Below are 16182 nucleotides of genomic sequence, written 5' to 3'. Positions count from 1 at the left end.
AAACATAATTTTATTTATCTCTTTACTGCAAACCCCTGGAAATGGTACAGTCGGCCCTTCGTATCCAGATATATTAAAAAAAACTCCAGAAAGTTCCAAAAAGCAAAACTTGAAATTGCAGCGCGCGTGCACTACACTGAATCCACGTGAATGAAGAGATGTGTAGACATACTCTACTGTAGCCGCCTGCCATTTCACAGATCCTCAGTCTCTCTTCAGCACTTGTTGTTTGAGCACTATTCGCGTCTCGTTCATTCGCTACTTGTGTTGTGAGCGAGCGGAAGGAGTTTTAGGCTAGTAAGGGATGGCTGGCTAGCTATGTAAAGCACTACAGCCTCAATAACTTAAAGATCACGGGAGAGTTGGTAGCGGCTAATGCCAAGGCAGCATTAGCGTTCCCAGAAGAGCTACGATGGTTGCGGCTGTACTGAAATAGTACAATATTTTTTTCTTGTCATTATTCCCTAAACAATACAGTATAACAACTATTTACATTGCATTTACATTGTATTAGGTATTATAATTAACCTGGAGATGATTTAAAGTACAGTATACGGGAGGATGTGCGTAGGTTATATGCAAATACTACGCTATTTTATATAAGGGACTTGAGCATCTGCGGATTTTGGTATCCACGGGTGTCCTGGAACCAGTCCCACGCAGATACCGAGGGACAACAGTATGCTGCAGTTTGACACGATGGACCTGCCAGGTCGTATTTCCCACTGGAACAGTCCATGAGTCTGAGTTCTTCTGTATTTTGGGGAGGATATAGAACTTTCTTGCTCATGGCTGTATCCCTGACAGGTACTCCACTTGCTTCCCTTCGAGGTATCTAGTCCTTTCCATTTCTATGTTCCTAATGTTCTTAATTTCTATGTGTTTTCCCAGTATATGGGTTCCTTTAGTGTAGTGCTTCGTGTTGTTTAATTGTCTGTGTGCCTCAAATATGTATTGCTGTTTGTGCATGATAACTATGCTGCTCCCTTTATCCGCTGGTTTGATAACAATATCCATGTTTTCCCTCAGCTCTTTCAGAGCTGCTCTCTCCTTCGTAGTTAGATTGGGCTTATCCTGTACTTCTCTCTCCCTCTTTATTATCTCATCCAGTGTGCTCTCAAATTCTAGAACGGCTTCTGAACTGTACTTCCTCTTGGGCACCAAGTCTGAGGGAGGGGTGAAAGGGGTCTTTCTACGTTCTGACTCACCGATAAAGTTGACAAGTAGCAATCTCCTATAGAACTTATCCATGTCCCTCTCAATCTGCTCCTTATGGAGTTTTGCAGTCGGTACAAAAGTGAGGCCCCTGTTCAGAACCTTTTGCTGGGTTTCTATAGGGCTGAACGTGCGGGAGAAGTTCACGATGGTCTCTCTCAGTCGTGGACCCTGTCTCACTCTAGTTTAAAGACTGCATCCACCTCTTGACTATTGTCTGGGCCGTGCTCTCTGTCCAATGGATATGGACTGTGTCTACCTTAAACTGCCTTGCCAAGATTACAGGGATAAAATTGTTAGTTCTAATAACCTCATTTCGTTGGCCAGGGTTTCTCGTTCTGCCTCTGTCAATCTGTGGCTAAAGTTTAATTCTGGCACCCAGATGCTGGCATGGGGAAATTTAATACTGGCCATTCTTAGTAGTTGCCAAAGCTGTTCAGTCGCTGTTGTTGGTCTATGTGATCTGTTGTTTATTCCAAAGGAAAGTATAACCTTCTTAGTGTCTAGCTGTGACTCTAACCTTTCCAGGATAGCAGTGGCATGGATGAATTTGGCTCCCGGAAAGCTGTCCAATTGATCATCCTTATTAGGGCGTCTTTTAATCCTGGAAATGTTAGAGTCCTCTATAATTAGTGTAGGTTTAAGGGGCCTTAGTTCCGAAGTTACGTTTTTCTGTTTGGACTTAGGATGCCTGGTTATTTGACCCTCCTGGCTGTTGCTAATGCGACTTACCTGTCCTCCTGTCTGACCCTTGTCCTGCGACTCTCGGGCTGCATGGTTCCTGGCGGTGTAAGATTCGCTTGGTCCTTGTGTACTGGCTCCCCATCTGTCTGCCATTCCCCACTAGTGTGGGGTAGGGTGCTGGAGCTGCTGGTGCCCCGGAATCCTGGGTCGGGGAAGCCGTGGTGTGGGAGGGGGGGGGGGAGCTGGGGCTCCCGTGCTCCTAGGTTGGACTGCGTCCCTTCAGAGGGCTTCGTGGGTGGGGAGGGGTGCACCCGGCGTCTCCTCCGTCTCTGTGGCAGAGGAAGTGGCAATGCGGCTGCATCGGCGTCGAAAGGGTTTACACACTCCAGCGCGCTCTGATGGACGGTATTGGAACTTCCACTGCACGTCTTTGTCTCCGGGCATGCTGGCCTCAAAACGTCCCACAGCGCAATCACTGGACACAGGCTCGTTTTACTCGGCGCCTACAGACGAGATGCAGTGCGAGTGGTCATTTTCTGGGGTTTCGGGTGTGATACCGATCCAGTCTTGGGTGTGATGCTGACCCAGAAACCATCCATGGAGGTCGAGGATGTAAGTCACTTTACACATCTGTTTTTTTTAATGATTAACATTCTTAGAAAATAGCCCACACCATTACTGCTTATATGCATGCTCACACACAACCCTGCATGATATTCCATCTTGCAGTTCTTTGTCCCTCCTCCCTCTCTGTTTGTCCTTTGGCAAATTCCCTGCTTCCTCAGCACTGCCTGCCCACCCAACCCGCCCCCAAAATAAAACTATCTTATAATTTTCTATAAACTTGGTCACAAAGCTATTAATTCAGTTACCCGAATCACTGAGCAGCAACATGATATAAGTTATCCAGCAGTCACCAGAACCAGTAACACCTGAGTTTATCTACCTGACCCTTCAACCCGCTTGCATCAAAGTAAATGCAGTTTAAACCAATTGTCTATTCTTTCCTTTGACTGTGCTGCTGTCTATCCTGTTGAATAAATTTGCTCTCATTGGTGACAGTATTATCCCTATTCAGGTTCACATGACCGCCACTCCCATTTACACTATTCCTAGTACTTTCGCAAATTGACAGGATATTGATCCCCCTCCAGTTCAGGAGCAATCTACCGCTTGTGTACAAGACCCCAACCTCAAAAGAAATTGCAGTGATCCAAGAACGTCAATCTTACCCGCTGCTTTCGTCTCTCAGTCACATATTTATCTGAATCATCATTCTAGTTCTATACTCACCAATCTGTGGCACAAGTTGTAATTTAGAGATTACTGCTCTTGAATCTCTGCTTTTTAAAATCTCTCCTAACACCCAATATTCACTCTGCCGAAGCTCAACCCTCATTTTACCATGTTTTACGCACAACGAGCAGTTGAGAGTTTTCTGCAGCCGCTCCGACATTTTCCTGATCCTGGTGCTCTGGAGGCTATCCTGGTATTTCTTTTAGAACCAAAGAACCTTCAGTCTGCTTTCAAATATTGCCCCGCCTGACCGCTTCCTCCCCTGCTGGGCAACAGAGGCATTTGAACGTACCAGCAGCATGATAAGTCATTACCCCATCAATTTTCAAAAAGTTTTATTGTTGTGAGGGGAGCAGCCACTAGTGTCACCGCATTGTCCAATCTTCTTACTTGTCTCTCTTGGTGTTCACCAAACTTAATAGCATCCTGCACCTTAGCTGTGACCATCTCGAAAATTATATAGTCTAGGTCAATATCTATCCCCAGTTCCTTCACAAAGTCAATCAACTCTCGTTCCACCTTGCAGCAAAGAACATGCTTATTTTATACCCTTCAAAACCGCTTACACTGTTATATTTGCATTCTGGCGGGACCAGCTGCACCCACCCGAACTCTGATGACCTTCAGCCCAGTCAAACATATTTTTCACCACCTCAACTATAATGGCTGAACTTGACTTTCTGAAAACATTGCAGTAGACAGGTTGTCTTCTACTTCGTCAAAACAATCCCACTTCAAGCTAACACTGTTTACTCTTACAGACTTCCATTTTATTTTAGCATAAGCCAAGGAGGAATCACAGTTAACTCATTCCTTGCAACAGCATTGTAGCAGGGAGATCCAAACACTCAACATTCTCTGTATCCAATAAAACTGCCTCTGGCACCCGTACCTCCATAATTTCTTCCAACTACCTGAGCGTTATGTCATAGAACCATAGAAACATAGAAAACCTCTCGTGTTAGCCATTGCCAGTCTGGTGAAAAGACTCATGGTGTCCACGCACTGGATCCTTTTTATTCTCGTGTATACCTTTGTCAAATCTCTTCTTATCCCCCCTTTGCTGCAAAGACAGAAGTACAATCTTGCTCAACTTTTCCTCATGTACTCTCTATAATGATGCAACCAGACCTGAACTCAATACTCCATGTATGATCAAATAAGTTTTATAGAGTTGTAACATTACAACTTGAACTCAGACCCTGACAATGAAAATTAACACATCAGAAGCCTTCTTCGCATAATCCTGGCATTTGTACTCTGTAATCCAGTTTGATTTTTCATTATCACCTGATCCTTTTCCAGATGGAACTCCATTTGCTATTTCTCAGCCAACCTTAGCAACTTGTATATGTCCCATTGTAAGACTATACGGCAAAGGAGCAGAATCAGGCCATTCACCTCTGCCATTCTCTCATGGATGATCCCGAACCTACGCAACCCCATAATCCTGACTTCTGACTGTACACTTTGATGTCCTAGACGATCATTACCTTACACGTTAAATATACCAATGAAATGGCCACCTCCCCTGACTGTAGTAGAGCATTCAACAGACTCACTACTCTCTGGCAAAAATAATTACTACTGCTGTAAAAGGTCACCCCACCCACATTTGTGAAGCCGTCCCCGTTAGGACTGAATACCCCCACCGTAGGAAACATGTTCTACGCATCCATCCAATCTATTTCTTTCAACTTTCGGTAGGCTTCAATTAGATCAGCCAAATACTTCTCAATTTCAGTGACTCAGTTTATAAAATAATCTTCTGCATGCCTTCCATGAGGAATCCTATGTCCTTCTGCACCTCCAATCTCAGTAACTTGTTCCCATTTAGATAATAGTCCGCACGATTGTTTCTTTTACCAAAATACATCATCATACATTTCCCAGCACTGTATACCATTTGCCACATTTTGCCTATTCTTTCAGCTGCACTAACTCTTGCTCCAAACACATTGCTTCCTCAGCATTGCCTACCCCTTCACCTATCTTCACATCATCCGCAAACTTTGCCACAGACATTTCAATTCTATTAACTAAATCATTGATAAACAATGTGAAAAGTAATGATCCCAGACACCTGGGGAATACAGACCCCTGAGGAATACTGCTAGTCACTGGCAACCAATCATAAAGGCCCATTTAATTCTCACTCGCTGCCTCCTAACTGTCAGCCAATCCGCTTTTCATGCCAGTTTCTTCCCTGTAAAGCTATCGGATTTTATCCTGTTAAGCAGCCTAATGTGTGGCACCTTATCAAACGCCTTCTGAAAATCCAAGTAAATGACATCCACTACCACTCCTTTGTCCAAACTGCCTGTTATTTCCTTAGGGAGCTCTAACAGATTTATCAAGGACGATCTTTTTCCTTCATAGAAATCATGCTGACTGTGACTTTTTTTTTATCTTTAGTCTTCAAGTACCTCGAAACTTCGTCCTGAATAAGACTCCAACACTTTCCGAACAATTGAGGTTAGGCTAACTGGCCTCTCCTTTACTTTCTTTTGACTTTCTCCCTTCTTAAAGAGTGGAGTGACATTTGAAATCTTCCAGTCCTCTGGGACCATGTCAGATTCAAGAGATTCTTGAAAGATCATGACCAATGCATCTGCTATCTCTTCAGCATCCTCTCTCAGGAATCTGACATGTTGTTCTTCTGGACCTGGTGACTTATCCACCACAAGATCTTTGAGTTTGCCAAGCACATTTTCATTTTTGTTGGCAATGGCACTCACTCCTGCTCCTGACACTCACAGACCTCTGGAAAGTAACAAGTAGTATCCTCTAGAGTGAAGGCAGATGCAAAGCACCCATTGCGTGTATCTGCTACGATTTTGTCCCCCATTGCTACTCACCATCATCATTTACCAGTGGTTGAATATCAATTCGCTTTTGCTCTCTTCATAATAATAATAATAATAATAATAATAAGAAGAAGAAGAAGAAGAAGAAGAAGAAGAAGAAGAAGAAGAAGAAGAAGAAGAAGAAGAAGAAGAAGAAGAAGAAGAAGAAGAAGAAGAGGAAGAAGAAACCTTTGGTATCCTGCTTTTTGTGTAAGCTTGGCAATTTGAGATCTTCTTCGTCTATGCAATCTATGTATTCAGCACCCTGTGAATTATTCCCAGAAACTTCAGCTATCTCTGCTCTGCTGTAATCCCTGCCAGTATCCTCCTCCAATCCACCTGGGCACAGTTCTCTTTCATTCCTCTGTAAATCCCTTTATTCCATTACGATCAGGATATATCTAAGTTATGCTTCACCGTCTCAAATTGCTGTATGAATTCAGTCATATTCAGCCACCTAGCAGATCTTTTACATAAAACTCCCTTATGAGATCAGGACTATTATATGACACCCAATCTAAAGATAGCCTTTTCCCGAGCAGGTTCCAGTACAAGCTGCTCTGAAAAGCCATCTCATAGGCGTTGACAAAGACATTCACTTGCAGATCAACATCAACCTGATTCCCAATCCCTTTGCATATTGAAGTTCCCCACTACAATCGTGTCATTATCCTTATTATCAGAATCAGAATCATGTTTATTATCACCGGCATGTGACGTAAAATTTGTTAACTTAGCAGCAGCACTTCAATGCAATACATTATGTAGATGAAGAAAAAACATAAAGATAATAAATAAGTAGATCAATTCGAGTATATGTATATTGAATGGATTAAATTCATGTCAGAAATACGCAAAAGCTATGAACTAAAAAGTGAGGTCGTGTCAAAGGGTTTAATGTCCATTTAAGAACTGGATGCCAGAGGTGAAGAAGCTGTTCATGAATCGCTGGGTGTGTGCCTTCAGGCTTCTGTACCTCCGACCTGATGGTGAAAGTGAGAAACGGGCATGCCCAGGGAGCTGGTGATCTTAAATAACGGACTCTGCCTTTCTGAGACAACGCTATTTGAAGATGTCCCGGCTAGTACCCAAGATGGGGCCAACTAAATTTACAAACCTCTACAATTTCTTTCAGACCTGTGCATTAGCACCCCCATTCCACACAGTGATGTAGCCTGTAGGAATGCTCCTCATGGTACATCTATAAATGTTATGAGGTGTTTTTGTTGATATAACAAAATACTTCAAACTCATAATGAGGTATAGCTCCAGTCTTGCTGTCTTTATAACTACATCGATACGTTGGGACCAGGTTAGATCGTCAAAGATTTTAACATACATGAAATTAAAACTGCTCGCTTGTGGATTGGTCTGTATCCTTCGTCTTACCCTTCTGGACGTCCACAATCAGCTCTTTCGTCTTACTCACAATGAGTGCCAGGTTGTTGCTGTGACACCACTCCACTATGTCACGGTCCGGTCAGTTGACTCCTCATTTTAGTTAATTTCCTTTTCGCCATGTTTCACTGGACTCCTTGATTAGGGCACCTGATATTCATTCGAAGCGGCAGCATAAAGGTCCGGCTTACATCTACTAGCGGCTGGTTAGTCATCTCAGCAATGCAGCTATGCTCGTTCCGAGCCGCCGAAAATGTGTCGAGTCGAGAGCCTACCGCCCACAGTTCCTTGGTTGAGTCAAGAGCTCGCGGTCCGTAGATTCCAGGTCGAGTCGAGAGGCTTTCATCCGCTGTTCCCAAGTCGAGTCAAGAGCCTGCCGTCTCGGGTCCAGCAGAGTGTTTGCTGCAGCTCCGAGCTGGGATGCGAGTAGTATGTCGTTGATTGGTTCTGTGGCTCCGTGTCCCAGTTCCAGGCTCCGGATTGAGTTCCAGTGCCAGATCTAGGCTCTGGGTCGAGTTGCAGTTTCAGTTCCAGGCTCTGTGTCGAGTTCCAGTTGCAGTTCCAGGCTCTGGGTCGAATTGCAACTACAGTTACAGGCCCTGGGTCCTTCAATTCCAGTTCCAGTCTCTGGGTCGATTTCCAGCTCTAGTTCCAGACTCTGGGTCCTGCAGTTCCAGTTGCAGACTCTCGGTCAAGTTCCAGTTCCAGTTCCAGGCTCTGGGTCGAGTTCGAGTTGCAGTGCTCGGCTCTGTTCGATTTCCATTTCGGAGTCGGATCCAGTTATGTCCAAGTCCGTTTCCGGGTGTAGCCTCCGTGTCTGTATCCTGCACTTGGGTCAGCTTCCAGCCACTCTAGCCGCTCATTGCAACCCACGAGATAGCATATCTGATTCCAGCACGCGCTTTTGTCAATAATTGAGATTCTTTCAACAATGGTTGTATCATCAGCAGATTTATAAATTGTATCTCAGCTATGGTTAGTCACACAATCATGGGTATACAGAGAGTGGAGAACTGGACTAAGCACACACCGCTCTAGTACACCAGTGTTGATCGTTATCGAGGAAGAGATGTTATAAAAATACTCAGAGACTCTGGTCTTATGGTTAGGAAGTTGAGGATCCAATTACAGAGGGTGGCACAGAGGCCCACGTTCTGCAACTTCACAGTCAGAATTAAGGGAATGATGACATTAGATTCTGAGCAATATTCGATTAACTGCATCCTCACATAGGTGCTTGTGTTGTCCACGTGGTTTAAAGCCGTGTGAAGAGACATTGCGGTTGCATCTGCAGTTGATTTATTGTGGCAGTAGGCAAACTGCAATGGCTCCAGTTCCTTGCTGAGACAGGAGTTCAGTCCAGTCATGAGCAACCTCTCAAAACATTTCATTACTGTAGATGTTAGTGCTACAGATCAATAATCATTAAGGCTGCCCACATTATTTTTCTTAGGCACTAGTGTAATTGCTGCCTTTTGGAAACAAGTGGGAACTTCTGCCTGTAACAATGAAAAGTTGATAATGTCCTTGAATAGTCCCATGAATTGGTCGGCACAGGTTTTCAGAGCTTTACCAGGTAATGCATTGGCACCTTTCGCCTTGCGAGGGTTCACTCCTTTTAAAAACAACCTTACAGCGGTCTCTGAGACGGAGATCTCTGGGTCGTCAGATGAGCAGGGAACTTCTCCGTTTCTAGGCAGTCATAGAAGGCGTTGAGTTCATTTGGCAGTTAAGCATCACTGCCATTCATGCCATTAGGTTTCGCTCTGAAGGATGTAGTGTCTTGCATTCCCTGCCTGAGTTGTCGTACGTCCGATGTCACTTTCGAACCTCCTTCGAATTTGTCTCTTAGCCCTTGAAACAGCCCTCAGCAAATCATACTTGGTTTTAAGGCACAGGCCTAGGTCACCAGAGTTGAATGCCACAGATCTAGCATTCAGCAGACGACATGCAGTCCTTCAGTCCTGTATTTTTTGCCTTTTTAAATGTCGCCTCTGTGGTGCAATTTAACTATTTGCTCTTTTTGTATTTGCACCCAATCATTGGCTTATTCTTCCTTACAGTCATGTTACACCCATCATAAGAACATAACATAAGAACATAAGAGATAGGAGCAGGAGTAGGCCAATTGGCCCCTCAAGCCTGCTCCGCCATTCAACAAGATCATGGCTGATCCAATCTTAACTCTAGTTTTCACCGAATCCCACAAGGCAATAGTGCCAACCAACAGGGCACCATGCCGCCCATTTTATTTTATTATTCATCTACTTATTTATCATCTAGTTGTAAACCAGCTGGGTCATCCTCAGCTCTGTCATACTGCTTCCCAGTATGTAGAATAAACCATTGAACAGTACAGCACAACAACAGACTGTTTGACCAATAATATCGTGCCAAACAATCTGAAAAGTAAATCAGTAAATCCCCCAAAAGCTAATCGTTCAGTCCAACACAAAGTCCATCTCCCTCCATCCTCATCATGTTCATGTACTTATCCAAACGTTCTGTAAAAAAAACCCTAATATATTTAACCTCACCGCTCCAGCACTCTGAGTTAAAAAAAAACATATCACTCACATCTCCTTTCAGTCTACCCCCTCTCACCTTCAATGTATTGGATATTTCTACCATCTGATAACGACGCTCCATAACTACGGGGCCAACAAGAACTACATGCAGTACTGGAGATGCGGCCTATCCGGAATCTTTTTAAAACTGCAACATCACCTCTTGAACTTTGAGCTCAGTAAGTCAGATAATAAGAGCAAGCATTTGATAAGCAGCTGAACCGCAGGTTAACCTCCGTTGCCACTTTCAAGGAGCTGTGAACTTGGACCTCAAACATCTCTGATCAGCAACACCGTTCATGGTCTTCCCCGTAACACTATGCTACTTGCTTTTGGCCTACCAAGCTGCAAAACTTCACATTTATCTGTGTTCAGATCCATCTGCCATTTCACTGTCCTTATCTGCGAATGATCTACATTGCGCTGTATGCTTTGTCAGTCTTCTTCACTATCCACAACTGCACCACTCTTGGTACCCTCCACAACGTTATTAAACTTCCCAATTACATATTCATCCCATTTATTGTAATATGTATATATATAAAAACAGCAGAAGTCCCAGCACAGATCCCTGTAGAACGCCACGGATTACAGACATCCAGCTCGAAAAATTTTCTTCAAACTCTTTCTTTCATCAAGAGGGACTTTGTTAAATGTTTCAGTTAAATCCATGTAGGTGACATCATCAGCTCTACCTTCAACTGTGTCTTTCGTCACTTTGTAAGAAAACTCACTCAAGTTTTGAAGATGGCACCTGCCCCACACGAATTCATGATGGCTCTCCTTAATTAGGCCCTGGATTCCAAAAGCTCATATATCCAATCTGGAAGAAGTTTCTCCGGCAATTCTTGTACAACTGACGTGAGACATACCGGTCTAGAGTTCTCTGGATTTTCCCTTATTCCTTTTTTACTTACAGGTTTAACATTCGCCACTCACCCATCCTCTGGGTACTCGTCTGTGCCTAGGAAAGATATGAAGCTACTGGTCAAGATCACAGCAATCACGTCTCTTGCTTCACTAAAAACTTGCCGTAAACCACATCAGGCCCCAGGATGTTATTAAGCTTAATACTCATTAGGGGGCCGAATACAACCTCCTCCTTGACCTCTAAACTTCCTAAAGTATTTATAAATGCAGCACTGTCTGCTGGCCCACATCTTTTCCCTTTGGTGAATACTGAAGCAAATAACATATTATATATTTGAGAGGGATGTCTTTGGAAGAAAGTCGCACCATCTGCCCAAGTCGATACTCAGGCGCGTGAGTCCGGTGTCGATAATCAATCCTCCAGTTGCGATCGGCTGATCTGAACAGGGCCGTGCGTGTGTCTTTCCTACCCTTGCGGCACTGAATCGATATGGGCCTGAACAGACGGCACCACAATCGCCTCTTCTTGAGCGGGGAACAGCGGGGGTTAGTACCCAAGGGTGCATTCAAAGGGAAACCTTCCGATGGCAGTACTAACCAGAGAGTTGTGGGCGTACTCAACCCACGGAAGTGGCCACTTCATGTATACGGGTTGTTGCTTATCGCGTTGCCTCCTAGTCCAGGTTGACCCGTTACGTTTGCTCGTTCATCTGTGAATGGAAGCCGGATGACAGGCTGACCGAGGCACCTAAGGCTTGACAGAAGGCCTACCTGCAAAATGAATTGGGGACCTCAATCAGAGACGATGTCCGCGGGGATTCCGTGGAGAGGGAAGACGTGGCGAACGAGAAGTTCTGCGGTTTCCTGAGCAGAAGGGAGTTTAGGGAGGGCTACAAAGTGCACGGTCTTGGAGAAACCTTCTACCACGGTAACTACGGTGGTGTTTCCGTTTTGAAAGGAGTAGAGCAGTGACGAAATCTAGGGCGAAGTGCGACCAAAGACAGCTGAGGGACGAGGTAAACCCGTAGGTGGCGGATGTGAGGCTTTCCACGGGCACAGACGGAACATGCAGAGACATAGGAACGGGTGTCCACCTCCGTGGAAGGCCACCAAAAGTGTCTTTTCAGGAGAGCCAATATCCGATCACTCCCGGGGTGTCAGGCGAACCGAGATGTGTGCCCCCACCGGAGAACCTGAGATTTTTTGGAATCAGGCAAAAAAGGCGATCGGCGGGTCCACTGTCGGGCTCAGGGTCATCCCTTTGGGCTTCTTTTACTATGGACTCAATCTCCCAAGTGAGAGTTGCCACCACACAGGATGGTGGGAGGATAGTCCCTGGGCTCGAAGTGTCCTCCTTGGAGTTGTACTGGCGGGAGAGCGCGTCCGGTTTCCCGTTCTTGGACCCTGGACGGTAAGTGAGGGAAATCTTGAATCGTCCAAAAATTAATGCCCAACCGGCCTGGTGGGAGTTCAACCGTTTGGCGGTCTGAATATACCCAAGGTTCTTATGATCAGTCCAAACAATAAACGGGTGTTCCGCCCCCTTCAGCCAGTGTCTCCACTCCTCCAGTGCTAGCTTGACCACCAGTAGTTCCCGATTCCCCACGTCGTAATTCCACTCGGCGGGGGACAATCGGTGATAAAAGAAGGCACAGGGATGAAGCTTCTCGTCCGGAATTGATCATTGGGACATGACTGCTTCGACCCCGGAGACGCAGGCGTAAACCTCAACAATGAATTGACGGGAGGGATCCGGTTGTAAAGGTTGGGAGCGGTTGTGAATCGCCTCTTCAGGTCAGTGAATGGCGAATCAGCCTCGGAGCCCAAACAAAAGGGAGCTGTAGGCGAGGTAAGTCGGGTAAGGGGAGCCACCACCGTCTGTAATCCCTGATAATTCGGCGATAGTAGTTTGCAACCCCCAAAAAACGCTCAAGTAGTTTGCGGGTCGTGGGTCTGGGACACTCTTCCACCGCCCAAAATCTTCTCGGGATCTGTTCTCACCTGCCCGCTCTCGATGATGTGGCACAGGAAACTGAACGAAGTGTTTGGAACTCACATTTCTCCGCCTTCACAAATAGCTTGTTCTCCCACAGTCTCTGCAGGATTATACGGACATGGTGAATCTGTTTGTGGGTGTTTCTATAAAATATTGAGATATCCTCTATGTAGACAAACACGAAGCGATTAATAAAATCCCTCAGCACATCATTGAATAAGGCTTGAAAAACGGCGGGAGCATTGGTGAGGCCAAACGGCATGACCATGTATTCGAAGAGGCCCAATAGAGTATTAAAGGTCGTCTTCCACTCGTCTCCCTCCCTCATCCAGACCAGATCGTTGGCGCTACGAAGGTCCAACTTCGAGAAGTAGGTGGCTCCGTAAAGTGGTTCAAATGCCGAGTTAATGAGGGGTAGTGGGTACTTATTTTAAAATCGTTTAGGCCTCAATAATAAATATAGGGACTGAGCGACTCATCCTTCTTCTCTTCAAAGTAGAAACCGGCGCCCACTCGGGAGGATGAAGATCGAATAATGCCCGCTACGAGGGACTCACGAATGTGTTTCTCGATGGCCTCTCTCTCCGATCGGGATAAGTTATAAAGACGACTGATGAGTAACGAGACCGCTGCGAGAAGGCCGAAAGCGCAATCATACGGGCGGTGCACCCGTCGTTTGCTAAATACCTGTCCCAGGTCATGGTATTCTGTGGGGATTCCGGACAAGTTGAGGGTCTCCAAGACAGGCGAGGTCGCGGTAGCCTCAGTAGGGGACGGAGCCGACTGCAGACAGACGGCGTGGCAAAACGGGCTCCAGCTGGCTATCCTCCCGGTAGACCAGTCGATGTAGGGGTTGTGGTGGTTCAGCCAGGGATATCCTAGAACTACAGGGGTCTGAAGAGAATGGATGAGATTACATCGTTCCTCCTTGTCGATGGTTTCATTACAGTATCAAGGTCAGTGGTGGCGTATAGTGTGTACCCTGTGCCAGCACCGCAAACTCCAGAGGGGTGCTTAACGACTCCCGAGGTATTCCTGCACGGGAGACTATGTCCTCGTCCAGCAGATTTCCCTCGGCACCGGAATCCACCAAGGTGGATGGGGAAAGGGACTGTTGTTAATTCACGGTAGCCAGGAGCGGCATCCGGGTCTGGGGGACTGAATGGAATGTCGTCCTGCTCACCAGGATAACCACTTTCTACTGGTGAGCCCTCCCTTTTGGCCGGAGAGTAGAGGTATCCCGGAGATGTCCCAGCTGGACGCAATAGCAAAAATCCCCAGCTCTCCGCCGCCGAAGTCATTCGGCAGGGGACAGACGCTTCCGTCCCAGCTGCATCCATTTCTCCCCCAGGGTAGGGGGACGGTCGGAGCAGGAGCTAGACTTAGAGCGGCTGGGGAAGGGAGGCTGGCTGAAGATGGTAAGGAGGAGCGGGGCGACTGGTCTTTTCTCTCAGACGCCACTGAAGTCGAATTATCTAGCCTGGTAGCTAGAGAGATCAGAGGGTCCAGACTGTCTGCGTCCTCCCGCGCTACCAATTTATATTTTAACTTATCTGAGAGGCCCTGTCGGAACTCTTCACGTAGTGCCTTATCATTTCACCTGGAGTCGGCCGCTAATGTTTGGAACTCGATGGAGTATTTTGCTACGTTTCGCAAACCCTGATAGACAGATACCAAGCGCTTAGCGGCGTCCATACCGCGAATGGGCCGTTGGAGGAACTTCTTCATATCGGAGACGAAGGCGGGGAAAGAGGAACAGACCTCTGGTCGGTTCTCCCAGATACAAGGCATCCCCTCGTAACAGCCCCATGATATATGCAATCTTTGATCTGTCCGAGGTGTACGTACGTAGTTGTTGCTCAAAGACCAAAGAACATTGCAATATGAAGGCCCGGCACTGCCCTAGGTCCCCAGCGTAGAGTTCAGGCTCGGGTTCGTACGGGTTTAGAGTGGATTGCGTTGCCGATCTAAGGCGAGTAGCCATCCCAAGTTGTGTGGTTTGGTCAGTCGAGGTTCTTGGAAGGGACGGAGTAAGGGAAGCGGGTACCCGGTCAACCTGCTCACAGACCTTCCTCACATTCGTGGACTGCGCATGAAGATTTTCCGTGACCTTCTGAGCAGCTGGTTGTGGGCGCCCAGTAGGTCGTCCTGGCAGGCGAGGGCCTGTTGCACGGGGCCCGTGTCCGCTGGGTTCATACTTGGCCAGTTCGTTCTGTTGCAAGGACGAGGCTGAGGACGAACCCAATTGCAGGATAGAGGCGCGGAGGTCGAGTCGAGAGGTGTTAGCACCGTCGTTAACGGAGAACCGGTATCCAGGAGACTCTTTACACGGATGGAAGGTTTACGTAGCGCATCCGGGAAATGATGCGGAGCTTAGAACTGACAGTCCCCGGGAATCAGAAAAAGAGGTTTACTCACGCTAGAGTCGACCAACGAACCGGTAAAGCAGGGCTGTGACGCCCGAGTTTTATCCTATGTTCGCTAATGGGAACCAGGTGTGCTGTATTTATTGGAACTGGGAATGATTGGAAATCAATTGAGGGAATTAAGTCTCAATTAAGGAGGTAATAGTAAGATGGGGAATTGCTAGACGGGACCATAACACACCCATAAGGACACCCACAAAACGATCACAAACATACCCAGAAAAACATGCATAGACATACAAACGCACACAAATATACACGCACGTAAACACTCATTGAGGCATACACGTGCAACCAATCTCATACATAAACATATACACACAGCACACAAACACTAATACACAGAGAAAATAAACAAAACACGGTCTCGCATACACGCAAACAAGCAAATACAGAGAAAGTCAAAGACAATCACAAACACACACACAGTCTCACACACTCTCTCTCTCTCTCTCTCTCTCACACACACACACACACACACACACACACACACACACACGCAGACACACACACACGCACACTCACACACAGACATACACTCTTACAGACAACCACAAGCACAGACAGAAGCACATACAGAATCACAGAAACAAACTCAAGTACACATATTCAAAAACACACACAGGGCACAAAATCACACAGACACAGAGACACACACACAAACCTAAACATACAACACTGACACTGAACCGTGCACATACATGGAACCACAAAAACATTTAAAAACACAGAAACATACGCAAGCACACATATACAAAGTCTCACACGCACAGTCTCACAGAACACACAAAATTATATCCAGACACACAAACCCTCACGCACATGTGAACACAGAAAAATAGAACAAACCCTCAGTAGAATGCACACCATGAAACGCACGGACA

This window comes from Hemitrygon akajei, chromosome 8 (assembly GCF_048418815.1).
Source record: "Hemitrygon akajei chromosome 8, sHemAka1.3, whole genome shotgun sequence".
In the NCBI taxonomy this organism is placed as follows: Eukaryota; Metazoa; Chordata; class Chondrichthyes; order Myliobatiformes; family Dasyatidae; genus Hemitrygon; species Hemitrygon akajei.
The sequence above is the reverse complement of the archived record's forward strand: the minus strand, read 5'-3'. Positions refer to the sequence as shown.